The 25525-nt window shown below is 42.0% G+C and overlaps 1 protein-coding gene and 1 pseudogene across 5 annotated transcripts in view; both read right to left on the bottom strand.

Annotated features, from left to right (window-relative positions):
- The window catches only part of ATG7 (autophagy related 7), a 245173-nt gene that overhangs the window by 45344 nt on the left and 174304 nt on the right, over positions 1-25525 (bottom strand). The gene's annotated exons all lie outside the window — the stretch shown is intronic.
- On the bottom strand, positions 5626-6909 carry LOC105819009 (annotated as a pseudogene). The gene has a single exon (XR_001137939.1). The product of XR_001137939.1 is annotated as a glyceraldehyde-3-phosphate dehydrogenase pseudogene (transcript).

A 25525-nucleotide genomic window follows, 5' to 3' on the forward strand; every position in this document is an offset into this window, starting at 1 on the left:
ATTTGTATGGACTTATGTTTTCAATTCTTTTGTGTATATACCTAGGAGTGGAATTACTGGTCATATGGTAAATCTGTGTTTAATACTGGATGTTTTCCCAAACGGCTGCACCATTTTACAATCCACAAGCAATGTATGAGGATTCCAGTTACCCCACATTCTCGCTAACACTTGTTTTCAGCTGTCTTTTATTTTAGCCATCCTAGTGGGATAATACTATAGTCCTACAGTGTTGTATCTCACTGTAGTTTTGATTTGTATTTCCCTAATGGCTAATGATATTAAGCATCTTTTAATTTGACAGTTGGCCATTTGCGTCTCTTCTTTGAAGTCTATTCAAATCTTTTGCCCATTTTTCAATTGGGCTATCTTTTTATTAATAAGTTGTAAGAATTCTTTATATATTCTTAATATCATCCCTTATCAGACACATGATTTGCAAATATTGAAGTAAAGATGCTCTCAAACAACTAAGAGAATTCATAGTTTCTTACACAGAATTGCTCTATAAATAATACTAAAGGATATTTAATATGATGAATATACTATGGATATTCTTCAAGTTCAAAGGCAAATAGTCTGATAGGGAAGTATACAGTCAGAAGAAAGAATCAACAGCTCCAGAAGGGTAAACATATAGATGATATAAAGACTATTCACTAGTTAAAGAGGGAAAAAGGAATAAAGGAACAAAAACAGAGTGGACAAATAGAGAACAAATAAGACAGCTAAACCTAACCACACCAGTAATTACATTAAATGTAAATAGAGTAAACAATCTAATTAAAAGACAGGCTGTCAGATTGGATTAAAAAACCCTGATGCACCTATATGCTATTTATGAGAAATACAACTATATGCTGTTTTCAAGAAATATACCTTAAATATGGAGACAAAGATAGATTGAAAGTGATTTAAGTAAATTATACCAAGCAAACAACAACTAAAAGGAAAATAAAAGGAAAGTTTTGTGGTTATATTAGATAGATATTAAAGTAAGATGTATTATGAGAGATAACTAGAGACATTATAAGAGTCAGTTCAACAGAAAGCTATCACTATCCTAAACATGTATGCATCAAATATCATAGCTTTAAAATAAATAAAAGTTGAGAATAAAAAGGACATAAAGATAAATCTAAAAGAACTTATAAAAATGGTTCCCTTTTTCCTACCAAAAAATGTGTACACACAAACACACAGACATTCTTAAAGTTGGAGGCTTAAAGCTTTCAAGATGAAGAAAATTGGGGCAGCCAGGCAGATAATTAGAGAGATTAGCTCATTGTGGTAGAGCAATGCAAGCTAAGAATTAAACATAATCTATAAACAGGTACCTAATGAGTTGAAGGAACAGCCAAATGCTAACCAAGGTGATGGGATGTAACTGCAAGTATAATTCCTGCATCAACACACCTAGAACTAGAGCCCAGTGAGTCAAAAGGAAGAATCTATTACCAGAAGGGGGTGGTTCAGATAATATGGTTTTGGCAATAGGCTCCCAATAGTACTGTCCGTAGAAAGTGATATCCTGACCAGAGATTCATTTTCCCCCCAAACACCTAATGAGCACCTATTCTGTGCTGGGCAATGTTTGAGGCACTGATTATGCTTGCTATAGCTTTTGTTTCAGCAGATTACTTATATTATGTTGGAAAATATACTAATTACTCACAATGTTCAAAATGGAACTCATTCACTTATTCCATAAGTATTTTTTGAGTGTACAGGGAATTTATTCTTGGCACATAGAATAAAACAGACAAAAATCTCTGCCCTCATGAAACTTAGTGGCAATAGGCTTGCAGGTGTGAACACAGTGAGTCCTAAAATTTCTTCGATTAAATAAACTCAGTGATCAAACCTTGTATGGTTCATGTGCTCATTAAAAAAAAACACAGCAGAAATAAATTTCTTAAGATATGCAAAAAATGATGTATTCACAGTATTACCAAATAGGTGATTACAAAAAGAGACTATCTGGGAACAAGCACAAAACAAAAGTCTGGGCTTAGAGAGAGGAACTTAAGTTATTTCGGTGCATTTCTATGGTTTGTAAAATCTAAAATGCAGCTATAAAAAGTAATAGAAATCACTCTTATTCTCTATAATCCAAGGCCATTGAGTCCATTTCCTAAACTATTAAGCATTCAGTATGCATGTTAAAAGTTTGAAGTATAGTTCTTATAAAGACACAAGGCAAACCACTCTAAAAGCAGGCAAGAGCAGCCAATATCCACTTCTAAAGTAAGCTGGCACAATTCAAATGCTAGGCTGATTTAACTTCACATTTTTTTCCTTCTTATTATAGAAAATTTCAAAAATGCACAAAATAGAGGGAATAGTATAATGAACTTTCACGGATACACACACAGCTTCAACAATTATACATATGTTGCACATTGCTATTCTTTTTTTTTTGAGACAGAGTCTTGCTCTACTGCCCAGGCTAGAGTGCCCTGGTGTCAGCCTAGCTCAGCAACCTCAAATGCCTGGGCTCAAGCAATCCTCCTGCCTCAGCCTCCCCAGTAGCTGGGAGTACAGGGGTGTACCACCACGCTGGACTAATTTTTTCTATTTTTAGTTGCCCAGCTAACTTTTTTTCTATTTTTTTAGTAACAGACAGGGTCTTGCTCTTCTTCAGGCTGGTTTTGAACTCCTGACCTCAAGCGATCCTCCCGCCTCAGCCTCCCAGAGTGCTAGGATTACAGATGTGAGCCACCACATCTGGCTTGCTATTCTTGTTTCTCTCCATTCCTTCTTACTTTTGGAGGAGGACACTGGAATATTTTAAAACAAATCTCAAACATCATGTCATTTTAAATATAAATACAGTTACATATCTCCAACTGATAAGGACTATACTTATTTCCAGAATTCAGTAGTCCTTTCTTTTTTTATTGTCAAATAGTATTTCATTGTATACAAATACCACATTTTGATTATCCTTTCATAGTTGATGGACATTTGGGTTGTTTCCACTTTGGGGCCATTATGAATAATGATGTTATGAATATTCATGAACAGATTTGTATGGACTTATGTTTTCAATTCTTTTGTGTATATACCTAGGAGTGGAATTACTGGTCATATGGTAAATCTGTGTTTAATACTGGATGTTTTCCCAAACGGCTGCACCATTTTACAATCCACAAGCAATGTATGAGGATTCCAGTTACCCCACATTCTCGCTAACACTTGTTTTCAGCTGTCTTTTATTTTAGCCATCCTAGTGGGATAATACTATAGTCCTACAGTGTTGTATCTCACTGTAGTTTTGATTTGTATTTCCCTAATGGCTAATGATATTAAGCATCTTTTAATTTGACAGTTGGCCATTTGCGTCTCTTCTTTGAAGTCTATTCAAATCTTTTGCCCATTTTTCAATTGGGCTATCTTTTTATTAATAAGTTGTAAGAATTCTTTATATATTCTTAATATCATCCCTTATCAGACACATGATTTGCAAATATTTTTTCCCATTGTCATTTCATTTTCTTGATGCCAAATAACAAAAGCTTTAATTTTGATGATGTTCAATTTATCTATTTTCTTTTCTTTTGTTGCTTGTGGTGTCATATCTAAAAAATCAATACCTAGTCCAGATCATGAAGATTTATACCTATGTTTCCTTTTAAGGGTTTTATAGTCTTAGCTCTTAACTCCTGTTTTTGATCCATTTTAAGTTAATTTTTGTAAATGGTATGAAGTAGGGGTTCGACTTCGTGCTACTATGTGTATCCAATTGTCCTAGCACCATTCGTTGAAAAGACACTTCTTTACCCATTAACCTGTCTTATCATCTTTGTCAAAAATCAATCGGTCATAGATGTGTGGGTTTATTTCCGGACTCTCAATTCTAATTCATTGATCAATATGTCTTCACAGTACCACATTATACAAATTACTGTAGCTTCGTAATAAATTTTAAAATCAGGAAGTAATTGAAAGTGATCCAACTTTGTTCTTTTTCAAGATGGTTTTGGCTATTCTGAGCCCCTTGCATTTTCATATAAACTTTAAAGTCAGGTTGTCAATTTCTATGAAAAGGGTAGCTAGGCTATAGTTTTGATTTGTTTTGTTTTTCGAGACAGGGTCTCACTCTGTTGCCCAGACTGGATTACAGTGGCATGATCATAGCTCACTGTAACCTCGAACTCCTGGGCTCCGGTGATCCTCCTGCCTCAGCCTCTGGAGTAACTAGGACTACAGGCATGTGCCATCATATCTGGATAATTTTTTAAATTTTTTTTTGTAGAGATGGGATCCCATTATGTTGCCCATGCCAGTCTCAAGCTCCTGGGCCCAAGAGATCCTCCCGCCCTGCCCTCCCAAAGTGCTGAGATTACAAGTGTGAGCCACCATGCCCAACTGGAATTTTGATAGGGCATATGTTGAATCTGTGGAACAATTTGGGGAATGTTGCTATCTTGGCAATTTCTACAGTGAAGAGGGCACATGGGTGGTTAAGATCATTCAACTTGCTCTGATCTATGATGATGAAATTGGCTTTCCATGTAGAACATGTTGACTAAAGGATCTAATGAAAAGATCCCATCACAGTTCTGTTTTTCTCTAGAAGTTCATATATATCAGCTCTGCATACTCTGACAAAAAACAAGGTTCTGCACCTTCATAACTGAAAGTCAAACCTTGACTCAGAGAGATGGAAACAAGGTGAGCAGTCATCTGGCAGCCTGAGAAACCCCTATCTCATCATTCCTATAATACCACTATACTCTTCAAGGGCAGGACAGCCTCTGGAGCAAGTACACATCTTCCCCAGTTCCATACTTGAATGCCAATGAAAGCATAATCAGTCCTCCGAGTTCACTAGCTCTTTATACTGGCTCACTGGCCAAAAGGTAAAGCCAAGTACACCACCACTTGCTTGATGAATCTTTAGACACTTTCTTGCCCTTAAACCAACACAGTCGCATATATTTCCAATGGATCGGATTTCAAACTGAATCATGTGACCTATGGAAGTGGTATGCAGAAATCAGTAAGCAGTTCTCTTCCTTGGGGAAGAAAAAGGTGAATGGTATCCAGAAAGACATGCTCCAAGGCACGGGCCTAAAGTGCTGTCAGCTGAACCTGTAGGATGTTAGGTCTGAAACAGATCCTGGGGCAACAGATTGTCTATTCTGTTTTAATAGAAAAGGCTGCAGTCTAGAAAGGTCAAGTGGCTTACACAACATCTCCCAGATAGTCAAGAGGCAGAGCAAGGCACTAAATGCTGGCACCCCGATCCCAGATATGGAGGACTTCTCTCATTTCCTGACTTCAGCATGTGCAGAAGTCAACATGGGAAAGTTAAGACATATGGGATGACTCTAACATTTTTAATTGATGCTCATTTCTTTCATTCATATGCCTCAAACTCCTGTGCTTATTTAGATGTCAATGTAATTATTTCCACATTACACTATATTTTGTTTTTCCAGCCCTAAGTATTGATACAAATCTTGCTGCTATTTACTTTTCGTCTGACCACAGGCTGACAAAATGAGTAGAAACAGAAAAAGCTGCCCTCTGTCTACCAAGAAGCATTTTGCTCACTCCAGACAGTGCAGCTTCCTTCACATTCATCCTCTTCTTCCTTTTTTTTTTTTTTTTTTGGCCGAGTACAGGGAACTTTATTGATGGTACATGACAAGGTGGGGCTCCCTAGGCCCCTCCCATTCTTCAGGGGTTCTGGCATGGAAACTATGTTGGGAGGAGGGGAGATTCTCAGGGAGGTGGGGACTGAGTAGGCAGGGACACCCCAGCAGCTGAGGCCTCTCTCTTCCTCTGTGCTCTGGCTGGGGCTGGTGGTCCGGGGCTCTTACTCCTTGGTGTCCATGTGGGCCATGAGGTCCACCACCCTGAATTTTGCTGTAGCCAAATTCATTGTCATACCAGGCAATGAGCTTTACAAAGTGGTCATTGAGGGTGATGCCAGCACCAGCATCAAAGGTGGAAGAGTGGGTGTCACTGTTGAAGTCGGAGGAGACAACCTGGTGCTCAGTGTAGCCCAGGATGCCCTTGAGGGGGCCACCCGCAGCCTGCTTCACCACCTTCTTGATGTCATCATACTTGGCCGGCTTCTCCAGACGGCAGGTCAGGTCCACCACCGACACGTTGGCAGTGGGGACGCGGAAGGCCATGCCAGTAAGCTTCCCGTTCAGCTCGGGGATGACCTTGCCCATGGCCTTGGCTGCGCCAGTCGACGCGGGAATGATGTTCTGGAGAGCCCCACGGCCATCACGCCCCATCTTCCCAGATGGGCCATCCATGGTCTTCTGGGTGGTGGTGATGGCATGGACTGTGGTCATGAGTCCCTCCACGATGCCAAAGTTGTCATGGATGACCTTGGCCAGGGGGGCTAAGCAGTTGGTGGTGCAGGAGGCATTGCTGACGATGGTGAGGTTGTTTTGGTACTTGTCGTGGTTCACGCCCATCACAAACATGGGGGCATCAGCAGAGGGGGCAGAGATGATGACCCTCTTGGCACCCCCATCTAGGTGAGCCCCAGCCTTCTCCAGGATGGTGAAGACACCCGTGGACTCCACAACGTAATCGGCGCCACTTCCCCCCATTTGATTTTGGTGGGATCTCGCTCCTGGAAGATGGTTATGGGATGGCCATTGATGACAAGCTTCCCATTCTCCGCCTTGACTGTGCCATGGAACTTGCCGGTGGGTGGAGTCGTACTGGAACATGTAGACCATGTAGTTGAGGTCAATGAAGGGGTCATTGATGGCAACAATGTCCACTTTGCCAGAGTTAAAAGCAGCCCTGGTGACCAGGCGCCCAATACGGCCAAAGCCGTTTATTCCGGCCTTCACTTTCACCATGGTGTCTCGGAGACGGTGCTGGCGTTGCGCGAGAAGATGCGGCTGTCTGTCGAACGGGAGGACCAGAGAGCCTCTCCTTCCTTTTTTCTAGTGCTACTGCAGGCTTCCTGCTGGCTCTTTCCCAGCTGCCAAAGGCATTTTTCTAACAGCTCCTACTGTCTCTCTTCTTTGCCTCACATGATTCCATGGTTCCCCTGCACCTTCAGGATTAAATCCACTCAAAATGCTCCCCAGTCTAGCCCCAACCCACGTGCCTTCCTAGCTTCATCTCTTGGCATCCTCCTACATGTGCCCTACTCTCAAAGTACCTGAAAAATGTAAAATCAGTGTCTTTGGACCTGCTATTCTCATTGCTCATTTTCTGTTAAAATTCCACTACCATCAATTTACCAGACTTCAAGCTATACTACAAGGTTATAGTAACTAAAACAGCATGGTCCTGGCACAAGAACAGAGACATAGACCAATGGAACAGAACTGAGAACCCAGATATAAAACCATCGTCATATATCCATCTGATCTTTGACAAAGCAGACAAAAACATATACTGGGGAAAAGAATCCTTATTAATAAATGGTGCTGGGAAAATTAGATAGCCACATGTAGAAGACTGAAACAGGATCCACACCTCTCACCTCTCACAAAAATCAACTCATGATGGATAACAGACTTAAACCTAAGGCATGAAAGTATAAGAATTCTAGAAGAAAATGTTGGAAAAACTCCTCTAGACCTAGGCCTAGGGAAAGAATTTATGAAGAAGACCCCAAAGGCAATCACAACAACAACAAAAATAAATAAATGGGATCTGATCAAATTTAAAAGCTCCTGCACAGCCAAGGAAACTATCACGAGAGCAAACAGATAACCTACAGAATGGAAGAAAACATTTGCATGCTACACATCTGATAAAGGGCTGATAACTAGAATCTAAATGGAACTCAGGAAAATCAGTAAGAAAAAAATCAAACCACCCCATTAAAAAGTGGGCAGAGGACATGAACAGAAACTTTTCAAAAGAAGACAGAGTAATGGCTAACAAACATATGAAAAAATGCTCAACATCTCTAATCACCAGGGAAAGGCAAATCAAAACCACAATGAGATATCACTTACCTCCAGTGAGAATGGCTTTTATCGAAAAGTCCCAAAACAACAAATGTTGGCATGGATGTGGAGAGATAGGAACACTCATACACTGCTGGTGGAACTGCAAACTAGTACAACCTCTATGGAAAGTAACATGGAGATACCTTAAAGAACTAAAACTAGAACTACCATTTGATCCAGCAATCCCATTACTGGGCATCTACCCAAAGGAAAAAAAGACATTCTATAAAAAAGACATCTATCTGCACTAGAATGTTTATGGTAATACAATTCACAATTGCAAAGATGTGGAAACAATCCAAGTGCCCATCAATACATGAGTGGATTAATAAAATGTGGTATACATATACCATGGAGTTCTACTTGGCCACAAAAAACAATGGTGATCTAGCACCTCTTGTACTATCCTGGATAGAGCTGGAGCCCATTCTACTAAGTGAAGTAGCACAAGGATGGAAAAACAAGCACGACATATATTCACCATCAAATTGGTATTAATTGATCAACACTTCAGTGCACTATAGTAGTAACATTCACTGGGCATTGGGCAGGTGGGAGAGGGGAGGAGGGGATGGGTATATTCACACCTAATGGGTGCAGTGTGCACGTCTGGGGGATGGACGTGCTTGTAGTTCTGACTTGGACGGGGCAAAGGCAATATATGTAACCTAAACATTTGTACCCCCGTAATATTCTGAAATAAAAAAAAAAATCCCACTAGCTCTTGATACACATCACATAGCTCCTCTTCTGTGAAGTCTTTTTCATTCCCAAACTGGAATCATTCCCTCTTTGGCACTGATATGTTTCTAGTGGTCCCTATTTAACTTCTTCAGTTATAAATGCATGCATCTGCAGCCTTTAGCACTAAAATTCAATCTTACTGAAGGCATGGCTGTAACCCCTGTATCTAACATGGTACTAGAATAAGTGATTGCCCTAGTGGCTGAGGTTAGAGGATAAGGATTTTCCAACACAGAAGGAAGAAATATTAATACAAACCGTCCTCCTAACCTTCCATAAATTACAGGTGCCTGTGCTTGCCACAGCAGCACATATGCTAAAATTGGAGTGATACAGAAAAAATTAGCAAGAAAATGAAAAAAAAAATACAGGTGCCTAAAAGGGGTGATATGCATGGGAGTCAAACATCCCCACAAGTAGGCCAAGACTGCACCATGGTGGTGTCTGATATTCACAACAGCTCCACTCCTGAGGCCCTTCCCTCTCACAGGGCCTGCCTGCCCTCTAGGGAGTTGCACCCCAAGTCTAGTGAGATGTGGTCATGGGAGAGACGTTCCTTGCACCCTCAGCTTTGCAGAGCGTGGCTTGCCAAAAATACAGTTGGGGCAGTAAATCAGTGAGAGGCGTTGGTCACAAGAGGAGTTTTCCTTCCTCCCAAGAAATTTCAAGCTCAACAGGTCTGAGGAAAAGTCCTCAGTTTATTTTGGGGAAAAAAAATTCCCAGATGACTTTAATGTATCACTCCCCAAATTAAAAGCCCTGAAATAAACTGATGTTCTATCTCTCAGATAAATGCCACTTTTATGAGTCATAAACTCCTGAAGCAGGAAGGAACCCAACCATTTGTTCAATATGTTGATCAAAGAAAAATACAGGGAGAGTGAGAAAAAGGAAGGTTCTCAAACCCTCCAGGCTGTGTGTGACGCATACAAGCAGCCAGCACAGGGGTGGTGGCTGGAGCATTATTTACACCATCAAAAGCTGGGAGAGAATGTAAATGTCTTTCAACAGAAGAATGAATGGCTTTTCAAACATGTGTACCATAAAACACCATGCTGTGCTGAACTACAGCTACACACAGCGCCATGGATGAATCTCAAAAATACACTCTTGAGTGGGAAAAAGCAAGTTGTGGGAGGATCTGTACAACTTGGCACCACTATGTAAAGCTTCAAAATATAGAAACAAGACTATAGATTGGCCAGGGAGACATCACAGAGGCAGCGAGCATATCAAGGCCTGTGCAGTCATGGTAAGCACCGAAGTCAGAGGGTAGGGGAGAGAGGGAGGACGCGCCATTTGGGAGGGGACCTTCTGGGGATGGCGCTTCAACTAAACATCTCACTTCACACTTTTGGTTGAGTGGTGGTTCTGTGTAAAATCTCCAGGGTTAGATGCTTTAGGCAAAGGATGAAATAAATCTCCCATGAGTTTACCAGTCTCCTTCTGGTGGGATGTGAACTGGGTTCCCTGCCAGGTCATGCATGGACAAGACATGGTTTTTAGGGAATATTCCCTCCTTTGTCATGATCCCTCCCGCCAGCTGTCACCAGCACGGTGCCCTTTTCTGAGCAAGCAAGCAGCTTAGCTACACGCCAACTGCTCAGCTGTCAACGAGTCCAACACCTGCAGGAGCCCAGAGCCCTGAATCTCCGTGGATTCTCAGGCTGCTGCAGGGTCATACAGCTCAGGGGACATATGGTTACTAGCTGTGTGATTTAGCCAAGTCACCGGATCTCCCTGGCCGTGGTGTCTTCATTTGTAAAGTGGGAGGTAGATCCCTCAAGGTAAGTCCCTTCCAGCTCTGAAATCTTTGGCCCACTGGCCATGCCCAAGAGACTATCAGTCTAGTTCTCATCAGAAGAAACCTTGAGGGTCAGGTGGCTCTTGCTCTGAATTCTAACTCCAACACTGGGGACTCCCTCTGGTGTCAGGGTAAACAAGTTATTAGTTAAGCATATTCCACAGAAATACTCTCCCACGTGTCTGAGTCACAGTGAAAACAAAAAGCCCGCACCTTTTTTTTCTGAGAACCATCCCACATACCCACCGCCTTCAACCAGCTGTAAAAACGCCCTCATGAAAACTCCACAGAGTCAGGGCCAAAGGACTGCTCCTTCCTGGGGTGGGATGCTGGGGCGGGCGGCTGGTCTCCAACAGCAGAGCCCATTCAGAAAGAAGAATTCAAGAAATCCGCGCTGAGAGAAGGCATTTCCTAGTTGATGTCCTAGCCCCCAGGCATTCGGATTTCATTCATCCAATTATGGTGCCACAGTGAGACTGAGCCCGGGATGCAGAGTGTAACATTAAAAGAAAAACAATTTAATGGTATTTTTAAAAGTTGAAAACATAAGCAGATAGCACAAGATTCGAAAACTAAGTCTCCCTCCCAGTCCTGAGCCCAGCCAACCAGTTCTTCCCAGTAGCAATTACTGCTCTCGATTTCTAGTGTGTTCTTTCGGAGACAGTTAATGCACATACAAGCATATATATACATAAACACACATGTATATGATTTTAGAAAACACACCACACATGTTCTACACCTTGGTTGTTTTTGGTAATAATATTTCTTTTGAAAAGTTTCAAACCAAGAAAACTTGAATGAGTACCCCACAGTATTCAACTAAATATACTAATTAATAACATTTTGCTACATTACTCTCTTAATATGTCCACTTTTTTCCTGAACTATTGAAAAGTATATTGCAGATATCATGATATTTAACTTCAGAGTACATTAGCATGCATCGCCTGAGAATAGATACCTTCTGCTATACAACCATAACATTATCACACCTATGAAAATTATTAATATCATCTAATATATTAGATAATATGATCCAATGTGGAGTCCATATTCAAATTTCCCCACTGTCTCAAAAATGAACATTGCTTTTTATAATAAATGTAACACTGCATCTTAGAGATTTTTCTGTATCACTCAAACAGAAACTCTTTAATCTTTTTGACAAGTAATAACAACAGTTAATATCTATTAAGTGCTCACTACGTGTTAGGTACTTTTCTAAGCTTTCCTTCTGCTATTCTTGAGTTAATTGTTTTGCTCTTCTTATAACTCCTTAAGTTTGATGCACAACTTCTATAATTTTCATTCATTTCTGCTATTCATATAAAAACTTAAGTTGGTGAATTTAGCTGCACTCAAAAAAAATTTCTGTGTAAGAACTTTCCCATCATTCTCTACGGAGCCTAGAATTTTTTTTTTCCAGGATATTATGGGGGTACAAACATTTTGGTTACATGTTATGACTTTGTCACACCCAAACCATGATTTGAGGTGTGTCCTTTCCCCCTACAACACTCACCCCGTCCATTAGTTGTGAGTTTACCCACCCCCAACCCACTTAGAATTTTGGTTTTGATTTCCCTGTTGACCCAGCAGGAGTTTTTAAATTTCCCAAGTGGTAGAATTTTCTAGATTTTAATTTTTTAATTTGTATTTTTTAGTTGTATAGTGATCAAATGCTTTCTGTGCTATTTCTACTTTTTTGGAATGTACTGTGGTTTTCTTGGTGTCTTGCTACATGGTCAATTTTTGTGGCAATTGAAAAGAAGACATATCAATTAATCTGCCTTATTAATCAAGGAAACAGCAGTTTAATTTCTCCACCTCCTGCCCCCACAGCAAGTCCAGCATGCTAGCATTCAAATACTTTCATGTTTCACCACGGAGGTTTGAGACACTGTTAACCCTCACCACTGTCACATGGCTGTGTTCGTCATATTCGTCTTACACATGTCACTGCTGAATTAAAGAACCTTAGTATTGGAAGGGAATTAAAATTTCATCTAAGCCAACTTCCACTCTGTACAGAAGATTCCTGTATGGCATCCCTAAAATATGTTCAAATGAATTTTATTTGAATTATTTCCATGTCAGGGAAGCCAGCATGTTGCTGAAGTTGTGGCCCATCAGGCGATCAAGGATTAAGATGCTTATAAACTATTTACTGACTACATTTTCTTTTTCTTTCTTTCTTTCTTTCTCTCTTTCTTTTTTAAGAGGAAAGCTCAAACACAATCCCCCACTACCACAAATTATGCAATCGAGTTTCCCACATTTGGGGAAATCGGTGCCATGGATAAGCCTCGCCCTGGGAAAACCACCTTGGTGATCATGGCATCTCCCCTGCCAGGCAGGTATTACTGACTGCCTTTTCTATGAGGACTGCATTACCCAATGTGCCTTGGGGAACATACAAGACAGCTGTGATATTATACTTGTGCTCTAGAGCTGTGGCTCCCAAACTGTGTGCCAAGGTACCTGGGGCACTGCAGTGAATCAGCACCATGGGCTATTTTAAACTTTTGAGGGAAGTAACAGGATACCCAAAATCTGTCTGGCACTGCACAAACTACTAGATCAAGGTGGATCACAGCTTCAACACTAGTTTGAGTTGCATTCCTTTTTATGGTCTCAGTTTTGCAAAACTAGGTTTTTGGCAGTCGCTTTAGAAGAGCAAGTATTGTGTGACAATCCACATAGAACAGGAAACAAGTGTGGCAGCGTCCTGTCTGAATCCAACGGCTGGGAAGCTATGCAGTGCCCAACAGGAGGACACAGTCTGTTAGCAAATAACTGTGGTTATTTCAGAATAAAATAATTATATTTTCTTTCAATTTATGTGCAGTATTTCTTTTAAATGGCTACTAAATTGTTAGGACATAACTACTTATTAAGTTGTTTGGTCCTAACTACTTAATAAATGGAACTGCCTTTTTTTTTTTTTGCCTAGCGTTCTGTGGAATAATTCCTGAGACTCCAGGATCACAGAGGACTGAGAAAGTTTAAGAATTTGTTCTTTAGGAGCTCATGGCCAAGCTTCAGAGACCAGAAGCCACGGTAGTGATGCAGTGAGGACGGCCAGGCTCACACACTGAGGACTGGGTGTTGAGAGAGGAGGGGCATGGTGGGCCTGCAGCCCATCCTGCCTTCCACGGCAGCACCACAGGGCCCCACTGCAAAGCTGCCAAAACTATCATCCCTGCTAACAGGAACTGTATCCCTTGATTGTGCTGGGAAAACTGTTTTAGAATTCTCACTGGGGCACACTGGAGTCAAGTTTTTGGAAATTCTGCTTGCAGATCACAGCCTTGACTCTAGGAAAGTATACATTAAAAGGGACAGCATGGAATAGGAAAAAAAATATACCAGATCGAAAGTCAGGAGACCTGGGGTTGACTCCCAATTTGATCACCAAAGAGTGGTCCCAGGCCTCAACTTCTTCACTCTTAAAATGGGGGCTCAATGACTTGAGACACAAAGAAATATTAAATCTCCAATGAAGACTCGTGTCTACTTGACGAGACAGGTCCAATCTTTTCATGCACTGACAAGTAGAGTCAAAATTGTGGCTTTAATATTTTATTCCAATTTGCATGCAGCATTTATATCAACAAAAGGCTCTATATTACTAAAGTATCATAATCTGGGCTCCTGTAAACTACTGTTCTCATTGTAGCAGTGAAAGTATACAACAGATGGGAATATTGGCAGAGACTTATGGGAAACTGAAACCAGCCTCGTGCACCAAAGTTGCCCTTTGATGACATTTAAAATGAAAATTAAGCAACTGATCTGTTTCATATCACAAAGGAATAAATAAGTGCTGTATGACCTGCATTAAGATAGAGTAAGAACATCCAAGTACGATGGGGTAAAGATATAGAAAATGAGGGGACAGAATAACATATTCAGAACTTGAAATAATTACAAACACAAGAAACACACAATAAAGATTTCATCAGAAATGACATTAGGAAAGTCCTAAGGATGTTTGTTTATTTTATTTTAGATCCAAGTATTAATGACCTTATTTTTCTTTTCCAGCTTCAGAAGGTATTTTAATACATCCCACAGAATTAGCCCATAAAACACTCATGACTCTTTACTCAAACTAGGTATAAAGATCAAAGGAGACAACCTTTGGGACCTCCTACAGTGATGGGATTATTCAATGTCAGGGTTTGGTGAAGAGTCATGTAGGCATTCTCTGGTTGAAAAGGCCCTGGCCATTGCAGTCTCCCTGGTAGCCCCTGATGCCTTTTTAGACACAAGAGTCTGAGGACACAGCAGCCCAAAGAAAGCACCGGGATAAACACGGCCACACTCTCCTCTCCACGCAGCTCTGCACTACAGCCGGCGCTACAGTAAGCAGGTCGTGGTTGCTTTACAGTGGGGGAGGAGGGGAGTGAAAGGAAGGGAGTGGGGGAAGTATTCCTTTATCCTTGGGAAACTTGCAGGATCACTTCCCTCAGTGAGTTTATGCAAGCAATCTCCACCTCCCACGGCTCCTTACAGGTCAGCGAACCCATTCAGGGATTAGGAAGTGACCCAAAAGCACCGGTGTGAGGAATGGCTGCGCAGTGGTGGAGAGAATGCCGCATCCTGTTTAACTTGGCCTTGCCAATGCCAAACCCTTTCTCTGTGAATGTTTTTTTTTTAGTTAAAGAGTGATAATGTCATCCCTCCAATGGCCTTTCCTCTCTTGAAACGGGCTATTCTCTGTACTTATGAACCCACTCTCGCTGTGTCACTTCACCTGTCCTGCATTAACCTCCTCACCTGTGAGGTCGGAGTACGCCTGAATCTACTTATTTCATGGGGCCATTGTGTGGAAAACGCCTGGAGATGAAAGTGGGATGCACTTGTGGAAGATGATGCTTGCAATTCAGTGTGTGGTGCATGGGAACCGAGTTAACATCTGCTGACTATGCTTTGCATGTTGCTGTTGGCCACTCAGTTAAAAGAAAATAAAGGGAGAGTGTAGTGAGTTAAATAAAACTGGATAAAGTGTGCTGGTGGCCAGAACTAAGGAAGAGTTCTCTAGAACCACATTTATGAAAACAGCAAAACAGGAACTTGGTATCTACGGCTGTTAGATTGATGGCCACTGGCCATGATGACTTAAAGCTTCAGATGGTTAGAGAGTTAGCATTGGAAGAAACAAGAAATCTCAACTATGGCTGCAGGTGGATCACTAAGCCTAATTCCTCATCTCCTAAAAAAAGGTACCTTTCTCCAGTCTGCAGGAAATCGCCTGCGGCTCTTCTGTAGCAGAACTAACTACTGAGCAGTTTGGTGTGGGCACCCTCTCTGTCAACCAATAGAACAGGGAGTTGCTGGCATCACCAAGGTTATGGTGTCTGGCTCTCTGCCACTCTGTGTCCTTGTAAGAGGCCACTTGAGAGCAAAGGTGTCTAAGGACTTCAGTGCCCCATCTCTCTTTAGCATGGTATGTTTCATTCCCTTTCCCCCAATAAACCCTTTAGTACACTACACTACAGTGGTCAGCCTCAGTCTCCATTCCCTGCACAGGGTGGCCCCCATCTATCCTGTCTATCCAAACTTCTCTCTCATTATCTCCCAGTCCCTCTCACCCCAGGCATTCCCACCTTCAAGTCTTCATTTATCTCATGTTCCTTAATTCTGTCCACACTTCAAGATCTATGATAATCTGTGCGCCCTTCCCCAGGCAGTCTAACCCACAGCCATCTCACCAGAGCACACCCGAGCCTGCTCTGTCTGCTCTGATCATGTGAGCACACCAGTAATCACAGACAAAGCCTTATGGAGTATCTGTTCCAAACCTCAGACAGTACACAAACCCCTCTGCAACACCACTGACGAACAGCTGCCAAGGCCCTACGACTGGTGCACGACACATCCTCCACCACATCTGCCCGCAGTCAAGGGGCCACCTATTCTGTTCTGCTCAATAGCCGAAAGGGCGAGAAAAGGTATTTGCCAAATGGAACCAAAGGAATTCTGTAACTTTGTTTTTGGAGACAGAGTGAGCTCATTCTGTTGCCCAAGCTAGAGTGCTGTGGCATCAGCCTAGCTCACAGCAACCTCGAACTCCTGGGCTCAAGAGATCCTCCTGCCTCAGCCTCCTGAGAAGTTGGGACTACAGGCATGCGCCATCACTCCCAGCTAATTTTTTCTAGTTTTAGTAGAGACGGGGTCTCGCTCTTGCTCAGGCTGGTCCCCAATGCCTGAGCTCAAGCGATCCTCCCGCCTCAGCCTTCCAGAATGCTAGGATTACAGGCATGAGCCACCGTGCCTGGCCTGTAACTTCTTTGTAATCCTAGCTTTGCTTTCTAGAGCACCTGCCTCACATAAAGAACGGCCCTTTCCGTATTTGAGGATGGGACACATGTTTCCCTCTGGTTTTTTTCTTTTAGCCAACTACTCGTTCTTCTATTTGAGAATGTTCCTCATAACGCGGTTTCCACTGCCGGCTCTCAGCATCTTTAAGTGTAGTAACAGGAAGTGAAGTCAATACCCCAAGCATAGGTTCTGGCCATTTAACTTCTAGAAATGTGACTGAACAGTGCACTGTCTCACCCACAGTGTGCTTGCAGGTGTCTGAAATCTTCCTTTCACGGGACTACTTAGTCATGCTTCTCCCATCCTGCATTTATGGAAACTTCTGCTTTTTTAAGATCTAAGTACTTACCTGCACTTGTGCCTGCTGTATGTTACCTTGCAAGGCCCAGCCTCGTCTGTTATGATCTCTTTGGATCCTGATTTTAGTAGTCTTCTCAGTTTAGCATTATCCATGAATTTGCTAGATGTGCCAATTTTGTCCTAATCTAAATCATGAATAAAAATGCTGAAAGACAGTTTTGAAGACTTAACTTTTCTGGCATATCACCTTCCCTTGAGGCTGCAAATTGTGCTTTGTGCCATACTACTTCTATAATAATGCTGATGCATAACTTTTGAACTATACCCAATTCTACCACGTATCAAAGAATGTCATAATTATATTTTCATGGTAATGATGGAATCTATCCCAATTCTTTCTCGCTGGGTTCATTTTCCTTCTCCCCGTCTTTCTGGCCTTCAGAACTCTGGGAACACAATGTAGCCTGCAAAGCCCAAGGAATAAACATTGTGTTGATAACGTGTTCTTTAAATCCTATTGTATGAATCCATCCTGATTGGCTGCAGAGTCAGTTTGTAGAAAACCCATTGCATTAAAGCAGATAACATCTGTGAGTCCTCTGATTTCCTGTTTGGCTCCAATGTCAATATAATAATAGCTTCTTGTGGATATTTTTACTGTAGGATAAACAGATTAAGCTCCATTTCTATATACAAGGATTTGAGTACGGTGGCGCAAGCCAAAATGGGGGCTTCTATGTACTTCCTGTAAAGTAACCTGCTCATCACATTACTTGCTGGTGACAATTCTCCATGTTCAACATTAGTGCATTGGAAGGGGAGTGCAGTGGTGCTATTCCTCTTCGAATGTATTCCCCATCCCCAAGAAAATTCAAACATAATCAGGGGAAAGAAAAATCCCACTTTGACAGAAAAAGGAAAACAGGATCTGTGCATCTTGGGAGCTCAGTGGATATCTGATGATTCTAAGGAGCACACTCTCGTTCTTAGAAAGCACTGTACTGTGAGGATGGGGCACCTGGAAAAAAGGACAAAGGTCCCCTGGTGTCTCTTTCTCTTCTCTTCCAGCTTCTGGGATGGAGCAGGACTGACCAGGAAGGATGGGGATGTCACCTTGCCTCCGCACGACTTGGTTTGGAGGGTGGAAGGATGGGTAGAGGGCACATTAGAATACGGTGGCGGGGGGGGGGGATATTTCTAAAATTACCATTACTTTTATTTCCTTTTGCCACAATAGGCAGTAAGTAATTTTGAATTCTTACATGATATTAAATAGGAGAGATGGGACTTAGGGGTGGGTACAGGTGGAAAAGAGTTGAGAACCCCAACTAATCTATGGTCATAGAGGTCGGAAATATAGTTATCTTTGGGAGCACTGGCTGGAAGGGGGCTCAAGGGAGGCTGTGGAGTACTTGAGATGTTCCACATCTCTACCTGGGTTGCACTTACCCAGGTATATGAATGATAAAAATTTGGTGAGATGTACACTTAAGATTTATGCATCTAATTATGTATGAGTGATATAAACCTCAATAAAAACGTTCAAAAATAATAAAAGGGCTGAAAAGGTCTGTCTGGCTGTCTGGCCCTAGCTATCCCTCTAACTCACGGTGCTGGTAGGAAAGGCCACGCTGCTGAAGAAGGCCCGCTAGGGCCAAGCCACCCACCGAAAAGGAACAGGTCTGTGGTGACAAGTATCTTTTTTTGTTGCTGGCTGTGCACTAAGAGCCAAAGGAAACCAAGGGGAAGGTGGTGAGTCCGAGGAGTGAGACAGTCAGGCTGTGGAGTCTTTCTTGAAAGAGCTCGAAGCCCAAACAGCAGGAGACACTGAGCACCGCTGTTTCCACAGCTGCTGCAGGCGCCTGGCCAGGGGCTGGGGGCGGGCTGTTCCTCTTCTAGCACAGCATCAATATCCTCCTCTCGTGAACTTTCCAGTTCAAAGGCGTGCAGAGCAGAGTGCAGAGAGCGGTGACAGAGAAGGGACCCCAGTATGAGGAGAGGGAGAAGAGGAGTCTTGGGATGGCTCACGTGCTCCCACACATGGAGGCCCATCTCAGGCAGCCATCTCATTACCACAAAGGCCTCTGATTAACGCAAAAGCCTCGAGGGCAGGGAGGTGGCACTGACTTACACCGACTCCGTGCCCAGCGCAGTGCTAAGCGTTCTCATAAATGTTCCCACATTTGGTCTTGAGAACATTGCAAGGCAGGCTTCACTCCCATTTTACAGATGAAGAAACTGCAGTCCACAAAGATTAAATGACTGCCCAGTCACAGCCCTGCTCAAAAGACAGACGCAGGAACCACGGCCTGGACCTTTTCCACTTCATGAAGCCTCGAGATAGGATGTGAAGCTCCGTTCCCAGCTCAACAAAGCTTTCATCATTTTTGGCACTGTGGTTTGGACATTAAGTTAAAGGCCCAACTCAGGAAAGGGTTAGACAATTCGTTAGTGGAGATTCTGTTCGTACTTCCGTTGCAAGGGATAATCATTCGTTACCTTAAATAAGACCTTATATAATATTCTGATAATAAGAGGAATCTGAAAAACAATGACCGCAGCATCTGCTATGTAAATTATAAGAAATGTAGAATTCTAGGTCCTTGTGGTAAGTTTCTTACACTTACATTTTGCTAGGGGATATATGTGGAATTTAAAATTTGCAGCAAACACACAATTAATATTGACTAAGTAAAAGTGCAAGAAATCTAATTTTTTTAATCATGCCTAACACACTTTACCATTTTAACCATTTTTAAGTGTACCATTCGATGGCATTAAGTACATTTGCATTGTTGCGCAACCACCACAACCATCCATCTCAGAACTTTTTCACGTCCCCAACCGAGCCTCTGTATCTATTAAACACTTAACTCCTCAATCTGTTCTCCAGAATAGCTGCTTACACAGTACTGTGCACAAAGTATGTGCTTAGGAAATGCTTGGTGAAGAAAGCAAATTTGTAGTCATACAAGAAGATCAACTATTACATAAATAAGACAGATTAAAGGGAGTACATTTTTTTCCATAACTAAAGACTAATAGCATCCGTTGCTGAGAAGAATTAAGAGTAATTTATGACTTGTTTACACTCCTGGCATCAACTCTGATCATCTGTTGTGACCAAGACCTCTTGCTTCCATCAGATGTATTAGCAGGTGGCAGTTAAGTCTAATGCTGGGAGTGGGAAAGCGGAGAGGCCTGGCCAGCCAGGGCTACTTGTTGAGCTGTCACCCAGTGGACAGCCCTCGGCGCTCTCCCAGGAAAAGTCTTCCTTGACAGATTTGTGTGACTTGGCAGTAACCTTGTTATGGAAATTCACTGAGGAGCCTGAGTTTCAAGTCTTGGTGAGCAAAGCTTTAAAGGTCTTCTACATACATTTCCAGCCTAGAGAGAAGGCAAAGGATTCCCTAGTACCCTAAGGCAAAGTTGGGGAACCAGGGAACATGAATTAAAAAGCTTTTTACCGATTTCAGGGCAGTGCAGAAGCCTGGAAAACCTGAACAAATAGCCCCTTCACTTCCATGTTTTATAGTTTGGTAAGGGAACACAGCCCTAAATGGAGAGGGTGAGATGTAGGCAGTTTGTTGGAGAGGGGTTAGCCGGGTTTTAAAAAACTGACCAAAGCACTGTGCACACACACAACAGTGACCAAAGGGGCCACTGGCTGGCCTCCCTTGATTTTTTTGCTAAAGCCCCTCCGATGGGGACTTTTTTTGACTTGTTTGACAATTGCTGTTCAATAGCTCTTCCTTTCCTTTTCAGAGACCATGCCTTACCGTGGGCTTCACATGTGAAACTCAAAGCTGGGAAGGTGATTCTGAGCTGGCAGACTTGGACTAGTTGAGAGATGCTCCGCTCCAAGAGAAGGGATCGATAAATATCTGGGCTTTGGAAGTAACTTTATGATGTTTGGATTTGTGCTGGCACTAGGCTCTGGGGCTTAAGCACTGTGCTGTCATATGGTGTGCAGCGTTTCCAAGAAAAACTCTATAAAATGAAAATACTTTATTGCCATGGCCTTTGACTTCTTGAGATTCACACAAATACGGTAATCTCTTGCAACATTTAATTTAATTTAAATTCAACACACCTAAAGAAAAAATCAGTTCTGAACCTGCCCATTTCACTTTTTGAAAAGCACCAGTCTTCTCTGTGGAGTCACTGTTCTATTTGCTCTGTGCCAAACTGTTATTTCTCATATGTGAAAAGAAAATTGGCTTCAAGTCCATATGAAATAAACTACTGGCAAAGGCGATGCTGGAGCTTGCCACAGAGAAGATTAGATTCCCAAGAAACTCTTCAAACAGTGGCCAATATCCACAAACTAAAAAATTGTGTGTGTGTGTGTGTGTGTGTGTGTGTGTGTGTGTAAATATAAATGCACATATTCGAAGCAGCTTATTTCTCCCTGTGTGTTCAGGTAGTACTCTATTAGTCATTTAAGTTACCCAGAGCTTAAATATCTCAGTTGTATACATAAATACTTGTCAAATAATAAATGTGCATCAATAAGAGAAGCAGGAAATTAAGAAGTACTTTATTTTTATTCAAGTTTGAGCTTGCACATTTCAATTGTCCTCCTTATTTGCTTAATAAATAGGATGATTCATAACCTCCTCTTAAGGAACAATGATTAGATCATTTCGGGGTGGAGGGGGGGCATTTTTCTTTTAAATTTCCAATTGCTTTGCTTTACTTATAAGGCTGCTATTTAAGTCTGCTCTTTTGCAGACTGTTTTGCCTTTGCACTCACAGATTCTAATATGGAACCAAGACAGAAACAGAGAATTTGATTATCCAAAACTGCTGTAAGTACGTTATTATTCTGAGTGAGTGGTTGAAAACTGTGCTCCCTTGAACCCTAGATTTGGAGTCCCTAGATGGTAACGCAGCTATGGCGGCCACATCGTCATAGCAGGCTTCTTTAATTTGTGCCTGTCCCATCTTAGGGTCTAAATGCCCCTGCCCTTACACCACACTATTAAGGGGTGTTTGGGACTCAAGAGTGATTGAAGGTAAGATCAGGCAATCGTTTGAAACTCACATGGACACTTTCATGCCTTAGTCTTACAAGGTGGAATGTTTTTACAAGAAAGATGGAGATCCATTTTGGGAAAACATTTAGAGAGTTTAAGTATGGATACTTGAGATTTCCACAACCATTTTTGAAAATAATCATTGTGTTTTTCTCAGTCATTGGGTACTACCAATGTCTCTAATAGGACAGTCAATCACAGGACTCTATCTTCCTTGCCCTACAATCATACTGTGCTATTTCCTTGGGAACGGGAATTAATCCAGAGGTGGGTATATGACCCAAGTAGGGCCAATCAGAGTACTTTCCTGAGACTAATTTATACTAGGTAGAAGATAGATGTTGCTTTCTTTCCACTGGAGTTGCTAAGCAAGGAAGACAGGAACCTTGGCCATGTTTCCTGCCTATGCTCAGAATGAAGCCAAAGGCAAGCTCAGCTGGGAGATGGCACAGAATGAATCTAGGAGGTACTGAATCCCAATTCCTAGCCCTGAGCCCTGGTTCCTGCAGCTCTTCGTTTAATCCTATGAGCAGTTCCAGTAACATTCCAGCTATATAAGCCAAGAAATTCCCTCCTTACTTGGGTTGGTGAAAATTTGTCATTTACAACTGAAAGAGTTCTAAGGAACGCAAGGGGCTCATCCTAACTTGAGAATCACACTGTTGCTGACTTCTTTAGTGATTAATGGCTTTCCAGATGTGTGCGAATGAATGCCACTTATCTTCCATAGCAACTCTTTGTTAGTGGCATCCCACATCAATTTATATATCAAGAAATGAATGCTGAAGTTTATAAATTAGAGGGGAGGAAATACTCCAATGCTTGTGTTTTTTTTTTTTTTTTAAAAAGCAGAATTGTAAAAATATACCTCTAACCATGTAGCATTTCTCACCACATGGAGAAACTGACAGTCATTACTGAATGTATTTATTGATTCAGGAGTTTGTCACAAAAATTCTTATGTAAATCTTACTTTATCACCATTGCTCATCTACCTTATGGAACAAAGAGGCCGAGAACCAGAATGGAGAGGAATAAAAGGAAAGCTTCCATTCACAGACGTGCTTGATTCTTCCATCCATATGTTTATGTTCTCCTTCTCCCCCTTCATCCAGAGCTGAAGATCTCAAAGATGCTGGCAGGTACAAACATGCTCCCTTTTAATTATACCACCAAATTGCTGCAATAACTGATTGCCAGTTAAATAATTATAATCAAGTGCCCATTGTGCATAACAATCATTTAATGACTGCCATCCGAAAGCACTGTAATAAAGAGAGCTTTAATGAAGAAAACTGGAAAGGTGCCAAGGTTTTATGGCGGTTTGCTTAAAGGGAAAGAGAGCCATAATCTGTATTTAAGATTAAAAGAAGCCTTTAATCCAGATGCTCAACATTAAACAAGGGAGTGGAGTCATGTTTTGATCAAAAGTTACTGCATGCATAAAAGAAAGTAACATAAACGTTCAGAAAAAAAGCACCCGTAAATTATATTAAGTAAGTGTTTGTAACCATTTGCTTTGGAAAAAAATGAAAAAGAAGAAAAACATCTGATTTTCATTTTGGATAAGAATATTCAGCTAAAATAAAATAAACGGGAATAGGATTTTATTTGATTTGTATAACGTCATTGAAAATAAAGTGAGTTACCATTCCATCTACCTTGTACCAGTAATCATTCTCCTACTGACCCTATTTGTTTTTTGCTCTCACTTTGCTAGGCCAGGACGGTATCTTGGGGAGGTGTAATTATATTTTAACACACTCATTGAAATGGTTTTATCTAAGCTTTAGCCCACAGTAATTCTCATCTAAGGAAAAAAACAAAAAACCACGTAAAACTCAGATCAACTGGCAGCTAACGAGCCACTGCTTATGTCTGAAGTATTTGGCTAACAAATTAAGACATCAATTCCTTAGAATTATGCCCATTTTCTACAAACTGATATGCAGCCTGGCCAACGATAGACACCAGAGCCTCCAGAACTTGCTAGAGTGAATGGAGAAAACTAACAGCAACATAGTAAGTCTTCTTACTGTGGAAGAAGTCTTCCTCTTAGAAGGAAGAAGGAGAAAAGCCAAATCAAAATCAAAAACTGTTCTTTTAGATGATACCAGATTTTGGCTCTAGCTTTCTCTGTGCCTTGGGGTACAAAGGAATGGGATCCAACCCTAACTTTGCAGTGTGCTTTCTGTGCACACATGAACACCTGAGTCCTGGGAAGTCGAGATGATATCTTGAGGCCGTGGAAGAAACCCTTAGCACCTGGGGGAGACAAAACCACCCACCCCAAGGTGAACATTTAGGACAGAATAAGCTACCCTGGCACTCCTGAGAAACGCCAAAATGCCCAGATTCTGGGATGAGTAAGGGGGGTGTCTGTATGTGTGGGAGGGAGGGAGACAGAGGGAGAGAGGGAGAGAGGGAGAGAGGGAGGGGGAGAGAGAGAGAGAGAGAGAGAGAGAGGAAAAGACATATGAACTAAAGTTAGGAAACAATGCCACCTGCCTACCTGGGGTAGAGGATACCGACAGGCAGAGACAGATTTTTCAAGACCATTTTAGCACAAAATTGACCTAGGAGAAAGTGTAGGAATTCAATTCTGACACTGGGACATTTTTCTGATATTCTAAGCTAAGGAGTATCAACAAATTCTCCTTCAGGAGGTTGCCGCTCTCCGTTCAGGGTTAGCGGTGTACCTGACCCCTCCCTGCTTATAGACTGCTGGGGCAGCATCGGCCCCCGTTTCATCCAAGTCTTTCCCAAAGCCTTTCCCGCAGTAGTTTACACACAGCCAAGCTGTCCTCGGATATGTGCTCCCAAACGCAGGCTCTTCTTTGCACCACAAAGCCACTGCCAAAGGCCATGGCCTGCATGTGCATCCTGCTTCTTCCTGAGGAGGTTTTGTAAGAACTCCACGAGGGAATGCACATAAAACGATGACTGGCACATGGTAAGCGTTCAGTAGATGGGTGCTATGATCGTTACACATCTTTAGCTTTAGGAGAAATCCAAATTCCTTGGCCAGGTATACCTGCAGTCCCCAACCTCCGGGCTGCACACCCGCTCCCCAGGTCTGTGGAAAAACTGTCTCCCCTGAAACTTAGGAACCGGACCGCACAGCAGGAGGTGAGCAGCGGTCCAGCGAGTGAAGCTTCATCTGTATTTACAGCCGCTCCCATTGCTCGCATCACCACCTGAGCTCCGCCTCCTCTCCCCTAACCCCCTAGCTGTGGAAAACTTGTCTTTCATGAAACTGGTCTCAGGTACCAAAAAGGTTGGGGAACACTAAGGTATATGATATCAATAACAATGACAAAATAACCTACTTTGCTCAACCATTCACCTCAAAATTGTGT

Source organism: Propithecus coquereli, unplaced genomic scaffold (genome assembly GCF_000956105.1).
Source record: "Propithecus coquereli isolate 6110/MARCELLA unplaced genomic scaffold, Pcoq_1.0 Scaffold461, whole genome shotgun sequence".
NCBI classification, from domain to species: Eukaryota; Metazoa; Chordata; class Mammalia; order Primates; family Indriidae; genus Propithecus; species Propithecus coquereli.